Source organism: Hirundo rustica, chromosome 3 (genome assembly GCF_015227805.2).
Source record: "Hirundo rustica isolate bHirRus1 chromosome 3, bHirRus1.pri.v3, whole genome shotgun sequence".
Lineage (NCBI taxonomy): Eukaryota > Metazoa > Chordata > Aves > Passeriformes > Hirundinidae > Hirundo > Hirundo rustica.
Genome location: NC_053452.1, coordinates 48,528,584 through 48,544,488, shown reverse-complemented (window position 1 = coordinate 48,544,488; position 15,905 = coordinate 48,528,584). Strand labels below are relative to the sequence as shown.

The 15,905-nt window shown below is 42.0% G+C and overlaps 1 long non-coding RNA gene across 2 annotated transcripts; it reads left to right on the top strand.

Annotated features, from left to right (window-relative positions):
• The first annotated feature begins 4,584 nt into the window (after positions 1-4,584).
• On the top strand, positions 4,585-8,453 carry LOC120750947 (uncharacterized). 2 transcript variants are annotated; one of them, XR_005700215.1, is made up of 3 exons: positions 4,585-4,714; positions 4,792-4,888; positions 8,315-8,453. It is a non-coding gene; the product is annotated as an uncharacterized LOC120750947 (long non-coding RNA). The 2 variants fall into 2 exon arrangements; XR_005700214.2 differs by lacking the exon at positions 8,315-8,453 and adding an exon at positions 6,676-7,357.
• Positions 8,454-15,905: the final 7,452 nt, after the last annotated feature.

Genomic DNA, 15,905 nt, shown 5'->3' with positions numbered 1-15,905 from the left:
ATAGTGCTTCCCTGTAGCTATCCTCCTCTAAATCTTCCAGGGGCTCCAATGGCCCTACCCACTTTATTTTTGGCTACTATGGCTACTATCATTAACCCTGCACTCAGTACTTTCCCTCCAAAGTATTAACCCTATTTTAGCCTCAACTGTCCTAAAAATCAACCCCATGAAATTCCTACCCTGATATCTGCCCCTTTTCTTCCCCACTCATAGCACTACATGCAGGCTGCCCCTGCCTTCCTTGTGTTTGGACTGCCTGTCTTGAGGGGAAAGGTGCTTTGGACAAAACTTGCTCTGTGCTAGGGCAAATCTAGGACTTGGCACAATTGGAAGAGCCCGAGAGGACATTTCTGGGCTTGCTGTAAGGTGAATGTGGGTCCCAGCAAAGCAGTGAGGACATTTCTCTTTCACTTGTCTGAGTTAATAATATTTGAGTAACTTCCTTCCAAACTTAAAAGCTGTGTAGTTTGCATATTTATCTCTATCTTACCTACTGAATGTCATTAAGGTCACTGCTATCCCAGAAAACATGTCAGAATTGGATGCAGCACAGGATGAGGGCAGGGACAAGCAGTGCAGCACAGCTTTCCTATGAAGAGAGATTAAATAGCCCTGAGGTCTGAATGAAGAGACTGATGCCGAATGGGATGAGGAGCAGTGAAGTGAGGATGGCCAGGGAAAATGTGAATGGAGAACACTTTGCTCAGGGTCTTCACAACGCAGTGAACGACTGATATCAAATCATCTAGAGGAAATAATGGTTCATGACATTGTAGTGTATTGTGGTGGTGCTTACAGCAGACTGCTTCAGAGGCCACAAGAATTCATAAATTGAGGAGATTGTGGAACTAAGCTTTGTTTATGGCTGCTAAAAAGATTATGGTGTGAGTGCAGGCTTTACATCAGGTCATACTTAAACCACAGAGAGCTGGAAGTGTGTACAGGGGAAAAGGTTTCATACTCTTTCCACAAATATAGTAGAGATGCATCTGAAGGAAAGATACTGGGATGAATAAACCCTTAGTCTGACCTAAGACAACTGTTCTGATATTAATGAATTTGGGAGACTTACTGGAAGACTGGAAGGTGCAGCTCGTGCTTCTCTCCTTGTATCTCATCTTTTCCATAGTTAGGACCAGTGGTAACAACATGGATTTAGCCACAGCGGTCAAATATGAGGTCACTTTTCTTTTGCCTAAGAGCAATCTGTAGTACCTCAAACCCCAGTTTAATTGTCCAGAACCCTGTGAGAGTTGAAACTGAATAGGAAAGGGTCTTTCCATTGAAAACTGAGCAGCTCACTACTGTGTTACCCTACAGGACTTCTCAAACTTCAACAGCTGCCAACAGCAGCAGCTGAAGAATGATCTCTCCTGGCTGACGCTCCCTCTTCATACACAATTTATGGCACTTAGCATTAATATATGGCCACAAACAGATGCTGCTTTTCTGCTTGCTTGTGATAATGAAGCTTGTGACAAAGCCAGGAGTACCTGATGAGAAGGAAAGGAAGCAGAAGTGTTTTCATCGTAAGGGTCACCTCACCACAGGGAGACTTTGGTGAATTAAGCACCTGCACAGCGAGCAACATAAATGGGGCTCATATGCTGTCTTTGACCTCCCACCCTTCCCTTCCACCTTTGCACTAACTCCTCACAAAGTGGGAAGAAGAGGAAATATCCATGCCATTCAGTCCAGACAAATTCCAGATACCTGCTTTACCACTCTTATTCCAATTACTAATTTTTCAGGGTAGAAACAATTGAGAAACAACCACAGCAGACACGGCCAGACATCTAACACCTCTCTGGGAGAGGCTAGGGGCTGACACAGCTTGGAGGAAGAAGCCTGATGGAGCATCCTCAGCATTTGCAGCCAGCCCTCAGTGCTCGCTGGCCTCTTCTCCAGCAAGTCCTCCTGGCACACGTCCCTCCAGGCTCTGCTTCGCCACCATTCCCAACAAATAAACGGCTCTTTGCAGCCCCAAAAACCCACACTCACCACCCACAGATTCCTGAACCTCGGAGTCTGCTCCCTGCCGTTGTTTCCTACAGGGAAATGGCTAAAAATCCCTCCACCAGTGCCACGTTTTTCCACGAAAAGCGCCTGTTGTGATTAAGTATGTGCGCACGAGGGAGGTTTCCAAGCTTGAGCAATCCATCTGGCAGCAGCACGCACCCCTGTAGGATTGTTCCCGCAGTACAGGACCCAGAGCTGATTTAACTGCATTAGTCACCACCAGCAGCACCGCTGATCTTGGACCCAGAGTGCTGGCTGGCCAGCAAGCCTCATGGTTATTTTAACTTTGTTTGCTTGACCTTTCCAGTGGTCCAGACCCCTCGAGGAGCTGAAGAATGCCTCATCCCCCGCTGTTGCCTCTGAAACACGGAGCAGCCAGGGCCAAGTGTTAGGCTGAGGATCAGGATGCACAGGCTGAGTAATGATTTGTCTTCATGAGGGGAAAATTTGCCTCTTGCTGACTGACTTTAAAGAAACCAAATTTTTTTTTTTTTTTTTCAATCAATACTAATTGAATTTAATGGGAAAGAAGGAAATGGAGCTGGCTAATATTTATTGTTCTGAGGATCATTAAACATTTCTTTATTTTGTTTATTAGCTGTGAGATTTCTTTATAGGCAAATAAATTCACAGATCTGCAGAACAGAACCAAAACCCGACATTTAGAGCCAGATGCAAGTTTTCACAAAGTTTGTGAGTGTTCAACTCATGTTATCCACTGATTCCAGCAGGATATAAGGAAACAAGCTGGAAAAAGCTGTGTCCTGAGAGAAAGTTTTGAAAGTCCAGCAGGTAGCAGTCTCTTCCAGGTAGATCATTCAAGGATCCATATTGTGTATCTGTTACTTGCTGTGATTCTTAACGCTGTAGACAAACCATTGCACAAGTTTAAGTAAGTCTCCAAACAATCCTTCTAAAAGGCTGTTTACTGCCAGACCATTATTTTTTTAACCTCTTAAGCCAAACTCTCTCATTCTGCACAGCATCTGGGGAGGAAATTATTGCTCCAACTGCCAATGTCAAGACAGATGCCAGACAAACTTAGCTACGTAGCAGTGATATCTCATTCACTGCTGTCTGAACAGCACACTTGTCCTGGAGTCCCGTGCTCCTCAACTTACAGGAGAGCACTTGTCAGAGCTGAGCTGACACAAGAATTTGCATATAAGGAGCCATAACACAACTTGCTTTAATTTGGGAAGAATTACCATCACTCCTCCCGTCAACTGGATTACTGCCACATGGCAAAATGAAGACAAAACTAGAAGAAATTCGCACCAAATGGTCTATAAAACTGTGATACCAACACACAAGTCATATAGAAATAAGGATAACATAGATAAAATTATTAAATTATACATGATATTATGCAACTCCATACCCTATGGAGTTTGAAAGATCACCAGAAAACCCATAAATCTGATAGCCCAAAACAGGTTACTACGAGAATCAGATCTGTGTTTAAATAATCTTTTTCTCACAACATCTTGGTATATTTTGACAATTTGTTATTTTTAAAAGTAAAGGTATTTTTATATCCCACACCACTGAGTTTTGAGGATGACAATGACAATCTAAATGTCCTAGTGGGATATTTGTTTTTACTTCAACAACGAGCGCATAGGCTGATGCTTCAGAAGTAGGAATAGTTGCCCCTTGGGTTAAGGCTGCACTTAACTGGAAATACTTTACTGTTTGAAACTTCCTGATTAACACTTCTTGGGATTCTGTAAATAGCTGGGGAGGAAAACCTCTGTGCTCAGATAAAAGACATTTGTGGACTTGCTGTTGGAGATGTGCAGTTCCCAGAGCAGCATCACTAAGTGATCCCCATGAACCAAAGGAGATGACTGTGAAAACGATGCCTGCAGTCACACAGGGAGCGAGAGGGACAAACAGACTGTCACATGCAGACCCTGCTTCTGGAGGTCAGTTAGTACTCTGGCAGGCTATCCAGTGAAATTTTTAATAGGAAGAAAGATAACATTTAAATTTCTCCAGATTTTTTTTATTTTTTCTCAGTTTTACTTCAACCAGGGAGTCAGGGCAAGCAGCTGTGTTTTCAAAATTCACATTTTTATAGTGTGAAATTTCTTCACAGTTTTAGGGGAAGGAGCTGAGGTTAGGTTTTAGCAAAAGGTAACTTTTCAGACTTCTTTTAGCTAACTAAAACATGATAACCTTTCTTCCTGTACTGCCACATAAAAATATATGGCATGGCTCTGTCCCAGCTTCTGAGGTTAAGAGCTCCAACTCCAGCTTCACTCTGAAATGTTACTCTCAAAAAAAAAAAAACAAAAAACAAACAAAAAAAAAACACCACAGAAAACCACCACATATTTATTGGTTCTATGTCACTCAAATATCAGATCTGCTCACTTAAAATTTTTTTAAAAAATTATGTTTTTTCTAGCTGCTGGTGCTTAAACTGCACCTGGCTCACAAATCATGTCTCACAGGCTTCAGCTGTACCTTCACCACGCCTGTGAGGCATCTCAGTGGGACGGGATTATGGATGAGGCAGCCAGTGCCAGGAGGAACACAGCCTGTCTTTCACAGCCCTGAGAGGGTCTGCAGGGCTGGCAGTCTTATAAAACAGCTTTTTTTAGTCATGAGCTGAATGCACTCAATCTGCTGGGCAGTCGAAACATGCTGGAATTCACGTGAGGTTGTGCCAAACACCCCAAGAGCAGAGGTGAGTGGTGGTACCTGTTCCTCAGGTAGTTAATGGAAAAGGTCACCCTTTAATGAGCTGGGCCACCTCCCTCACAGCACTCCGGCTTTCTCTCCAACACACCTCTCAGCAGAGACGGTGCAGTTATGTCACATGAACCACAAAGTCCTGCTGGAGGGAAGAAATTCTCCACGGGTAGGTAATTTAAGTGACACTGTTTACTTTTCTTTAAATGTGGTTTCGTGAACTTGTAAAGCCAAGTCATCTCTCAGAAGACAGACCTCTCCCAGCTCTCTAGTGCACCAGGGGATGGCAAGGACCCCGCGGGACACCGTGGCTCCCAGGGAAGGAGCTGTGCCTGTGGCCACAGCCGTAAGGAGAATGTGCTATCGAGGGAGCCGCCTACCACCATGCCTATCTGCAGGAAATGCTTGGGCCCTGCGGCTGGGGAGACACCAAAACATACCCAGGGAATGCCGGCCCATGCTGGGTGCAGGGCGGAGCGTGGAGCAGCAAGGACAAAGGCTGGAGCAGGTTCCAGGAGCCAAGTTGAGCACCCATAGCAGGGCTGGGCTCAAAAAAAAAAAAAAAAAAAAAAAAAAAAAAAAAGGGGGGGGGCAGGGATGGTCTCTGTGATAATTGCTAATTAGCTGTTGTTTGCTGAGAGTTTGAGGGTAGGGTCAGAAGCAGGTGGGGAACTCAGAGCGGGTTTTGCCAAGGTAAGTTCTGTGCTGATGTTTAAGCCCGTGGCTCAGCCCAGGGCAGGCACTATGCAGTGGGGTGTCTGCTATGGGGAGGGTGGGGAGCAGGTTTTAAGGTCTTTTAGCTTTAGTTATGAGCTTTCATTGCAGCTTAACTCTTTATGGTTGTCCAAGCATTGGTGAAGGTCTCTTAGCCTGTTGTCCTTTTCAATGTGTTTTATTTCTCTTTTGTTATTCTTTGGATGATTTTTTTTTTTTTTTCTTCTTGTCTATTCTCTCTTCTACAACGTTTTACCCTCCAGATCTGCTTTGCCCCTTCAGGAATGTGGCAGTTTTTCTCTCTCATCTATGCATGTGTGACTCTGCCTATAACTTATAATAGGGTTCTGTGCTTTGCCACACAAGGTCATTTTCCTTCCATTATGAATGTTCATAAAAGTCCTATTCTGAACAGGTTTGATCTGTGCTTTCACTTAGCAGGCTGATAAGAAACTATTTTGCTGGTTAACTGCCCATATATTTTCAAGCAGTCCACTTTAGAGAGGAAAAAAATTTGGCAGCTGCTTAATTTATTAAATAAATGTCAGTGCAATTATGCTTTTAAATGGGTAAAGTCTTTCACTGAAGGGAGCTATCTGCATCGTACAGGCCATCAAAGTCATCACAAATTGTTTTTAAGTGTCAAAACCATTATAAAGAATCGCTGTGCGTCTACTAAATGCATTGTCATCTTTAAGCTATAAGAACTGAACCCCTTTAGGAAGGAAGGTATCATTGATCAACCACTACATCTTTAGCATGTAAGAGTTTAAGATGGTCTCTGTAAGCACACATTTTGCACAATACTGAGCCAGGAAGGAGTTATTTCAATTTTATTTTGCGGTTAAGAGGCATCTGAACCATTATTATGGGTCCTAGGAATACACATATATGTATATTGTTTCTAATTCACTTAAATCTCAGTAAACAGGGTTATGCTCACAGCAACAAAAATAATTTTGGAAGCTATAGTAGAAGGCAAGAGAGACTAAGTAGGATAGTTCAAGGTATTATGGAAAAGATAATGCCTTCTAATCAGGATAAAGTACGTGGCTGTGAGGTGCATGGGACCAGCCTCCCATCTAACCTCACCGGTGGCACAAAGGAGAAGGGGCTGAGGTCCCACCAGCACTATGTGCTGTGGAAATTAGTGGGAGGGTTTTTCAAAAGAGGGAGGAAATCAATGTCTCAAAATGGATGAAGACTGCATTCCTTGTTGGTTTTGTTTTATTATTGTCACAGCTTCAGGGAGCACAAGAGCATTGACTTCAGCCTGACCCGAGCTATTGGTGGCTGTAATTTCTACCACCCCTTATTTTAGGAAGATTTACCAGAGCATCATTTCTCTAAGTCACTGTACAGAAGTGACAGCACTTGTAAACAGATGATGATGGATTACCTGTGGGAATTACTTCTCCTGCTTGTAGCGCTGTTGAAGGGTAATATCTGCCAGGTAGCTGGCAGCTGCAGAAATCCAGTGAGAGCAGAGGGACTAAAGAAACTAACCTTAATTCCACTATTCATACCCTGCAACAGCTTGACTTTTGGTGTACAGCTGTGGGACTAGTATAGAAAACATGCTGTTTGCGTTGCCCATACAGTGATATGTTTAAACGTCACATCTGCTGAAACGAGAGGCTGGGATGTGAGAAGGAGAAGAAAAGGGGGACAGCTGTAGCTTTCTCCCACACAGAGGTATCAGCGCTGCACGCTCACTCTGCTCCCTTCTGCAGCATGGATTGTATCTCCAAAGTTCTCCAGCAAACCCACTCTTCCAATGCCATCTACATTTAGCATTTCACAAAAACATCTGTCAAGGTCTGGTTAAAACCAGAACATGCTGCTTGTCAAGACCCAGTCTAGGATATCAAAGGATCAGGCTGGCAGAGCCAGAACGCTCTCTGGAGATGGGTACAGGTTTTCAGGGATGGAGCTGCATCCAGTTTCAACTACTGCCAGCAGTCACAGATGCTCTCCCCACCAACAGGCAATCCTTGCTTGTGCTGCCAACCACCTGGCTAGACAACACCTCAGCTGCTCCACTGACACGCCCTCACATAGCACCACACACACCCATCCTGCCTGCCAGCCTTTTTTGGGATATGCTCAACTGCTTGAGTGTTGAGAACATACTCACCACGTTGTAAGAAGAGAGTTCTTTAAAAATAGAAAGAAAACAGGTGTCTTTACTTCCCCCCCAATCTCTCTCCTAAATAAGCATGTTGAGTAAAGAAGTGTGAAAATTATGCTCTCTTCTCCCCTTTCTTTCAACTCTAACAGATATCTTTAGCATTCAGCCTGTTCAAAAAAAAAAGCTAGAAGTAGCAAAGGTTTCTCTCTCACCTCACAAATGTGCAGTCTTCTGCTGGCAGCCAACAAGATCATGCATCTGTTGCTTATCATCATGTTTCATGGACTTAAGGGCATTTCAGGCACCTCTTTTTTATGAAATGCAGAACATACATAGAGAGTTTCCTGTATCACTCACTTAAGATTTCACACACACCTACAGTAAGCCAACAAACAGCAGCTTTTGTTTAGTTATTTCTATGGAAGAGTATTTTATTAATCTTCTGTATTGTGGAAAAAACTGCTTTCATTGGAATATAGAAGGCATGCAACATTCTTCTAGTATTAAGATATGAAACACACTTATCTTGGCTTGGAGTTTGTTGAATCTTACCACAGGACTCATGCTTAGCAGTGTTTTGAGGCTGGGGTTGAGGTTTTATTGTTCTCCTTTTTTTTTAAAGTGGACATATTAGTAAAAAAATGCCTAACATCAGAGAGAACAGACTATGGTAATGTCTAGGAGCTGGTGGGTATCCATGTGAATAACTAGGTCTTTTCTAGTGCAATCCATGGCCTCCTCTTCTACCAGGGAGAAGAATTAAGAGGCTGTGTTTATGCACCATGATGCTAGCTGTGCTCGGTCTGTGATTTCTGAGCACAGCTACCACTACCCTACCCCAAGAAAGACTGATGTGATGAAGAACACAGATAAGAGTGGGAACATTTCGAGGAGGCAGGAATGCAGGAGCCTTGTTTGGGATATGGCTGGCACCAAAGTGTGAGTGAGGACCATTCAAATGATCCTAAGCAGAGGTGCTTAGCTGGCCCCATGGCCGAGGTGCAGAGCTGCTCAGGCTGCTCTATGCTTCACAGATGCTCTCCTGCTGCAGCGCTCAGCATCCTACCCTGAGACCAGCTCCAGAGTCACACCATGCTCTGCACCACAGCAGGAGCCTCTGCAGAGCTGGGCAGCTGAGCAAAGCACAGCAAAGGTGTCCAGTGACAGAGCACTGGGCCTAAGAGCTCCTGGCTGGGCTCTGACCTGAGCTGCTGGGTAGTCTCTGTGTCATGCTCCCAAGTCTGCTGTGCTGGTAACTTTTTAGCCCAAGACTCCTGCCTAGAGCCTCCCCAAAGCTGAGCAGTGCTGTGTTAGTGGGGCAGTTGAAGGGAACGACCCCTTAAAATACACAAAACCACAGGAATTCAGTCAAAAGTGTGTTGACTGCTGTACTTCTAAAAGTACTGTTATGATCATACAGACTTTTCTTCTTGGTGCCAGACTCAAACCCTCAGGGAATTTATGATTTTTTTAACATATAGATCAACATACATACAGACTAAATGGTGTTGTCATGATCCAGTTTCTGTAATGCTTCCTGTTGTGTGCTGGATATAAGAGTTTGAGGAACCTTATTCACAGGTTAATGACAAATGCAAGGTACTAGACAGTACAGCAAACTGAACAAGAGATTTCATCAATGACCTGTATCCCGTGACGTCCCTGAGCTCCTGAGTCTGCACGTAGAGACTGAAATGCCAACCATGACATTTTCAGAGAGATGTTTGCAAGTGTCTATCGCTACCTTCCTTGACAACCTGTTCTATATTGGAAATGCTGCAGGAATTCCCTAAGGGCTCCCACACTATAAAGCATTAGCTGATGGCCACACCTCTCTTCCCTTTACGTAAGTGTGAAAGAAGAGGTGCAGAGACAGACTCCAAAAACACATTAGGGTCCCCCGGGAGAAGGCCCTGCATGAACCTCCTCAGATTAATGTTTATTAAATGTGCTCTGGAGAAATCTGCAAAGTATGTTTCACTTGTATCAAATCATGTTGAATACCACAGAGGTTGCAGAGTTTTGTCCGTGGCGCAGGAGTAGTGCCAGGTTCAGGAGGCATTCAGCAAAACCAGCACAAAGCTTGATTGTTGGATTTATTTTTCTCTCAGTGGAAAAGCAGATAAGGGTTCAGGATATCTAGCAGGATGCTAACTTTAAGGACAATAATGCATGAAAATTTATGGGGAGGCAATGACAGAGTTCCTGTGAGCACTGCCTCTTGACCTTGTTTATGTTTAGATCTCTGTCTCAAAATAATCTCTTTTATTGTGGCTGAGTGTTTCTCCTATCCCCATTTAAAACCTGAGACAGACCCTAAAAAAATAAGGATTAAAAACCCCAGTCAATAACCAATAGCAGGTAAATGAAAAGGTGATATGGGGCTCTAGCGCTTTTTGTAACTAGTAATTTTTTCATTAGAAAGGTGATAGCATAGTGCAATATAGAATACATATCTACTATATGCATACTGTACACATATATTCCTACATGTACTTTGGATAATTTTCAATGGATGACCTAAGCTCCACCTCCCATGTATGCCTCACTGCTTCTTGGTACGTCTTTACATTTTCTTCATCACTGAAACTCACAGTGCACACTAAAACATCCATTGCCAAGAGAAATAATGTTCCTTGTGGTGTTTTTAGTGATAAAATTGGGGGTTTAAGCTCAAGTGCTAGTGTTAAACTCATTTACAGTTACTTTTGGCATTGTAAAATGTAGGGCTGTGCATTCTCTTGAGAAAGCACCTGACAACTTAGGTATTGAAAAAACACTTTTCCACTCATTTTTGTCAAACCTTCTATATAAGAAGGAGGCAACCTGCAGAGAAACTGTTGGAAACTTATTTCAAAGGCAGGTTATAGATGATTGAGACACACTAAAATCTGGGATGAATGATCTGTCCCAAAGCCAAAAGATTTTGAAGGAAAAAGCTTAACTAGTTGGAAGAAAACAATGGATGATTTTATCAGCTTGAAGCAAGCAGCAGAGTAAAACCCAGTTTCCTGGGAAATCATGAAAAGAGGTATTAAAAAAAAAAAAAAAAAAAAAAAAAAGAGCGAGAGTAAATAAGGATGCTATATCCAGATGGTCAAAATCACACACTGAAAAACTGTCTTGAGCAGGTGGAGATTGCCAGCCTTTTTAAAAGTGGCAATGTCAACCCTCATCAGCCAAGGAACTGCAGAACTGGGTAGGAGGCATCAGAAAAACATGGAAGCACCACATTTTCCCCAGTCACTCAGTAGATGTCATTTCCCACTGTCTCAGTGCTGAAAGGTGCTATTTTCAGAGTGAAACAGTAAAACTGAGCTGCTGACCTCCACATCCATTCAGAAGAGATTACTGCCAGTTTTGAATAACTAAAAGTAGTGATTTCCACTCCTCTTTTTTTTTTTTTTTTTTTTTTAACTCTCACATATCCAGGAGGAGAGAATGTCTTAGACATTTCAAAAACAATACAGATGTAAATGTTGGTACTGAAATCTTTGAGTTGAAGAGGAAAACAGAGCTAGTTGAGAAGTCCTGTCTCTAACTCCTTCAGGCTCTGGAGAAAACCATATGTGGTTTTGTCACTGCTATGGGATGAAGTGTTAGGAGCCTCTGGCAGTCAAGGAGGAGGGATTGCTGGAGCACAAGTTCCAGATGTTTAAAGCTTTCCTACCTTGTAAGATAAAGGTCTAAGTTGAGCTCTTAATGACTGCCTTACCAGGTCTTTAGGTACTAGTTTTGTCAGCTCCAGCTCTGGGTGCTGGTTTAAAATTCCAGGTGGAAACTTTTCCCTTTTGCACTGTCTCCTAAATCTCTCACCTGGTCCTCTCTTCTACCAATGTTTTTTTGCAAATAAGCCCTAAACATCCACCTAGCACTCCACATTTGTAACTCTGAGTCAATGACAGCAAGACCTTATGCTTGCACTCGTCTGCCTAGACCACTGATGTGAAGACTGAAGTACTCTGGGTGTGGGGTTTGATTTGGTGGAATCTTGCTGCTGTTTTCATAGGCAAAGTTCACTTCCTGTCTTCTGTTCATGCCACAATAATTTGGGAAGCGAATGCCCAGCCCAGCTGTGGGAGACCAGTGGGTTAGGAGCTATTTTGACAGATACTAACTCTATTAAAATCCAGGGACCAGCTGATTCACGTGAGAGCACTGACTAAATAATAATATACCTTCAAAAAGAAATTACCTTTCGTTTTGGGATATGTGAACCAATTTCCATCTCCCAAATCCAGAATATTTTTCCAGATGACCTTGAAAATTTGTCAAGTTCATCACAAATATACAGAAAAGAATAACTTATGAACATAGTCTTGGTAATTTTTTTCTGTTCAAAAATACCAAGTAAAATCAGTTTGATTATACAACGAAGTTGATTTAGTGCTCTAAGTGGAATATATACATATTTTTGTCTTTAGGTATATTTTCTTTATTAGCTAACTTGACTGATCAGAAGTTGAACAGTTAACAGTGTTCACATTGTGTCATCTTCAGATTTCAGAGTCAGTACTGTAAAGGAATGTAATATTGATTGAAAAATATTCTTTTGATTGTCTTTGGTCTCTTGAACATAAGACTACATCAGTCCCGTTTGGTTCATGTCTTCAGTGATTTCTTCACAGCCATGACCCTGAGGAATATAATTTTATTTTAAATGGGATGTGAGAATTCAGAGCGCTGGCTTGACACCACATTTAGTAAGGACATAAAATACTTTGCGAATGCAGCAGAAGAAATTTAAGAATTCAACTGAACATGCCCTTCTTCCTTTCACCTTGTTTTCTCCCTGTCATACTTAAGTTCAAGTTGGCATTTCTTTATACAGTAAGCTATCTCCAGCTATCATCTCCCAACTCCTCCTGCCTGTTTATTTCCATCTCTGTGAAATATTTATTGCCGTTTCTTACACTCTCTAATCCTGAGGCATATGGCTTTTGTTTGCATTGTAACAGAATTAAGCAGTGGGATGTGTTTGCACAAGCCTTACAAGCATGTTCCTGGCTTAGGCTTCTCGGGTGTTAATTACAGCTGCTGGTGTTTTGTAAGCAAAGGTCTGTGTTTCTGGTCGAACAGAAAGTTTTACAATACATAGCAAGAGAGAATATGTCCTTTTGGGACTATTAACTCAGATGAGCCGTTTATTTCCCTGCAGTAATAAATGTATTTTGCATATTTCCACTCTTGATGTGATCCACAGTTCTGTACTTTTGCCTGTTATACGGTGTAGATACGAATTAGTCACTTGGCAGAAGCTTTGCCAGATTAAAATCTGCTTGCCTGTCCTTAAAGCTACTGTCACACAATTTGTCACTTGTCGTTAAAATTACAAAAATACATAATGGACTCAACGCTGCAGTACTTGATTTACAGGTGGGCACTTCCCCCTGTGCAAGATGTAGGGGATGAGTTTTGAGCCTTCTTCTTGCCTCAAACAATTTAAACTTGGATTTACCACTTTTCTGCAAAGCTCCCTCATTCAGAGCCTGCTGGTCCCTGCCCCTATGGCTTTTTGCAAAGTGGAGCACCTGTAAAGAGGGTCAGGAGCTTCACCCTGGGTGAATGGAGCTGAGCTCTCATGCTCAGTTTTCTTGTGCGCTGAACAGTCTGATAGGAATCAGCAGTGGAAACAAAACCTCTTTGTATGTCTGTCTGGCACTTGAGAGCTCTGAGGAAGATATTGTCAGTCCACTTCTGTGGCGAAAAGTTGGGGATTTATTACAGTCGAAGCTACACCCACAAACTTTGCGTAGCGACTTACTTCTCCCAAGAATACTGAGAGGATTATGTGTGTGGAATTGTATTTACAATTAAATAACTATTCTGAGCTGCTTCTGGGCAAGCTTCACTGGTTATGTCTGTACTGCTTAACAATTGGGACAGGAAGCAATGCAAGATGCGTCCTGTCCTGGTCCTCCTGCTGCTCCCTGACCAGAACGTTCTGCACAGGGTTCTGCCCTGCACCTGCTCGGGGTCTGCTGCACTCAGGTCTCAGAAGGAAACAGATAGCTTTTGGGGAGAAATCTCAGTATTTCTATTGCTGCAGAGGGATGACTGCAATGAGGAAAAAACAGAAGGATTTTTTTTTTTTCCTCCCAGTTTACATTACCAGCTGCTTATTTGAGCCATAGGGTGCTTAATGTCTTGGGAAAAGAAAAACAGACATGACTTGCAATTTTTTAGAAATATGTACATTTGCTATGGTTTTGATGGTCAAGAGGAGTAAAATACATGTATTGAATAGCTGTCTCTAAAAACTAATCAATGAACAAAAATGAAAATTAAGACTGGAGCAGGACGTACAAAGAAGGATTAAGAGGTAAACATGCATAAATATGTAAACATGTATTTAAAGTATTGTAAAAATACAATAAAAAGGATGTAAATACACAATAAAAAGAAATATTTTATTTCAGTTTTCATATTGTGATTTAGGCCTGAGCCATATCTTCAAAGGCAGATTTAAAAAACCTAACCCAATAACCTCTCATAGAAAATTGGGCTCCTAAATCACTCAAACTTTGCAGAAAGTAATATCCCCTCCCATTTTCTAATTAACTATGTAACCATCCCAGAAAAGAACAGCCCGGTTAAATAACAGCTTAAATTAAAATTTTGCCTAGTTTATCATTTGTGGTAGAGAATAAGAAGGTTCCCTAAGAAGCGAGAACTATGATTAATACACATGTATCTGCAAGAGAAAACAATTTAGACTTTCGTTTCATTTCAAGGAAAATGCTATTTGGAAGCTTATTGGTTGGAAGATTATGGTTATGAACCATATAAACAGGGTTCATATAAAAAGGATCTTAGACAACTGAAGAATCACAGGCAGCAACAGCAGTGAGCAGAGCTGGAGGAAATACGTGACCAGTGACAAAAGTCACGGGAATTTTGTTTGTTTAGCACAGAGAAAAGGTGACTTAGAAATATGGCAATAACACTCTGCAGAAATGCTATAGGCCACCAGAAAAACAAAACTAAATAACAACAATGAAAAAAGATTAAACCTGCTTTCTGTCACCTCTGTGAATAGGAAAAAGAAGTAATGATCTCAAGCTGCATCAAGTGAGATGTAGATGAGACAACTCCAGTCAGAATAGCAAAGGACTGGAATTGTGTGTCTGGTGATGAATGCAGGGATTCTCAGGCTTCTGATCATTTTTGTCTGGATGCATAATTCCTATGCCTCTCCCTCCTCTATAGAGTAATAGAAAATTTCTTTACAGTTAAGGAGAGAGAAAAAATTGCTTGAATGCTCCATCCTCACCACAGTAACTTGGAAGGGGAGGTGTTTTACATGGTCAAAAACACATCCTTTTTGGACTGTGTTTTTAGGGTATATGGTCTTGGCTGCAGAAGACAAGAGTTAGTGATGTATAGCTTAACCCATTGAATATAGGGATTTTTTTCACTGAAAGTAATGGCAGAAACCACAACTATAGCAGAGCCTTTTTCTATTATGCCCTCCAGATTCTGTAATTGGCTGGGTTTGTTCCTGGAGTCAGTCCATACACATCCAAGTTTATTCAAAACAGTGAAAACTTGTCCTAACTCTGTAATTAAAGCCCCTTAGCCTTTTATGTTTAAGTCTATAGGAGATAGGGTTTTTAGGTAATGAGATGGGTATGTGTTCAGCAAAATGCGTACACATGTCTTTTGGAATTCATTTAGTTCTTGATACCTGGACATACTGAGGTGGGAGCCTTGCTGGATCACAACTGCAATGCTGTTGGGCTTTGCTGGTTCATAGTTTTGGCTCTGGGAATCATTGTGCTCCCTGGCAAAACCTAAATACCTCCTAAGTGTAGAAAATACTGTGAAAATGGTAGGTACAGAGACCAGGAGTTTTATTTTCTTCCAATCTACTTATATGCCTCCAGTCATATAGAGTCAGCACTTTTGTCTCTGGTCCTGCTATGCTCCTGGCCTACTGCAGGCTGTCTGGTCCAGCTGCTTCAGTCATTCATGTTGGGAAGATCTCTTAACCACTGTTGACTTTCAATTCACCGATCAGCGCATCATTGCCTCTGCTGTACTGACCCCTTCCTAATTTCAGTGTCCCTGATTGTTGTCTTTGTTGTCTTTGATTCTATGATTCCTTCTCATTTCAGATCACCTTAGGTAGCTGCGATTGGAGAAGGACGGAGAAATGAAAATTACCAAAAGTGAGATAGAAGATAAGGGCCAGGAGTTGTTTAAGCTGAATGAACAGCTAGGCAGAGCAGCTTACAGAATTGGGAATGTTTAGGAACAGCCTACATTGTAGAATGTGAAAGAGGCGCAATTCAGAGATAACACCAGATATTAGGTCTGAAAGACTGGCAGGGTGGCTAAA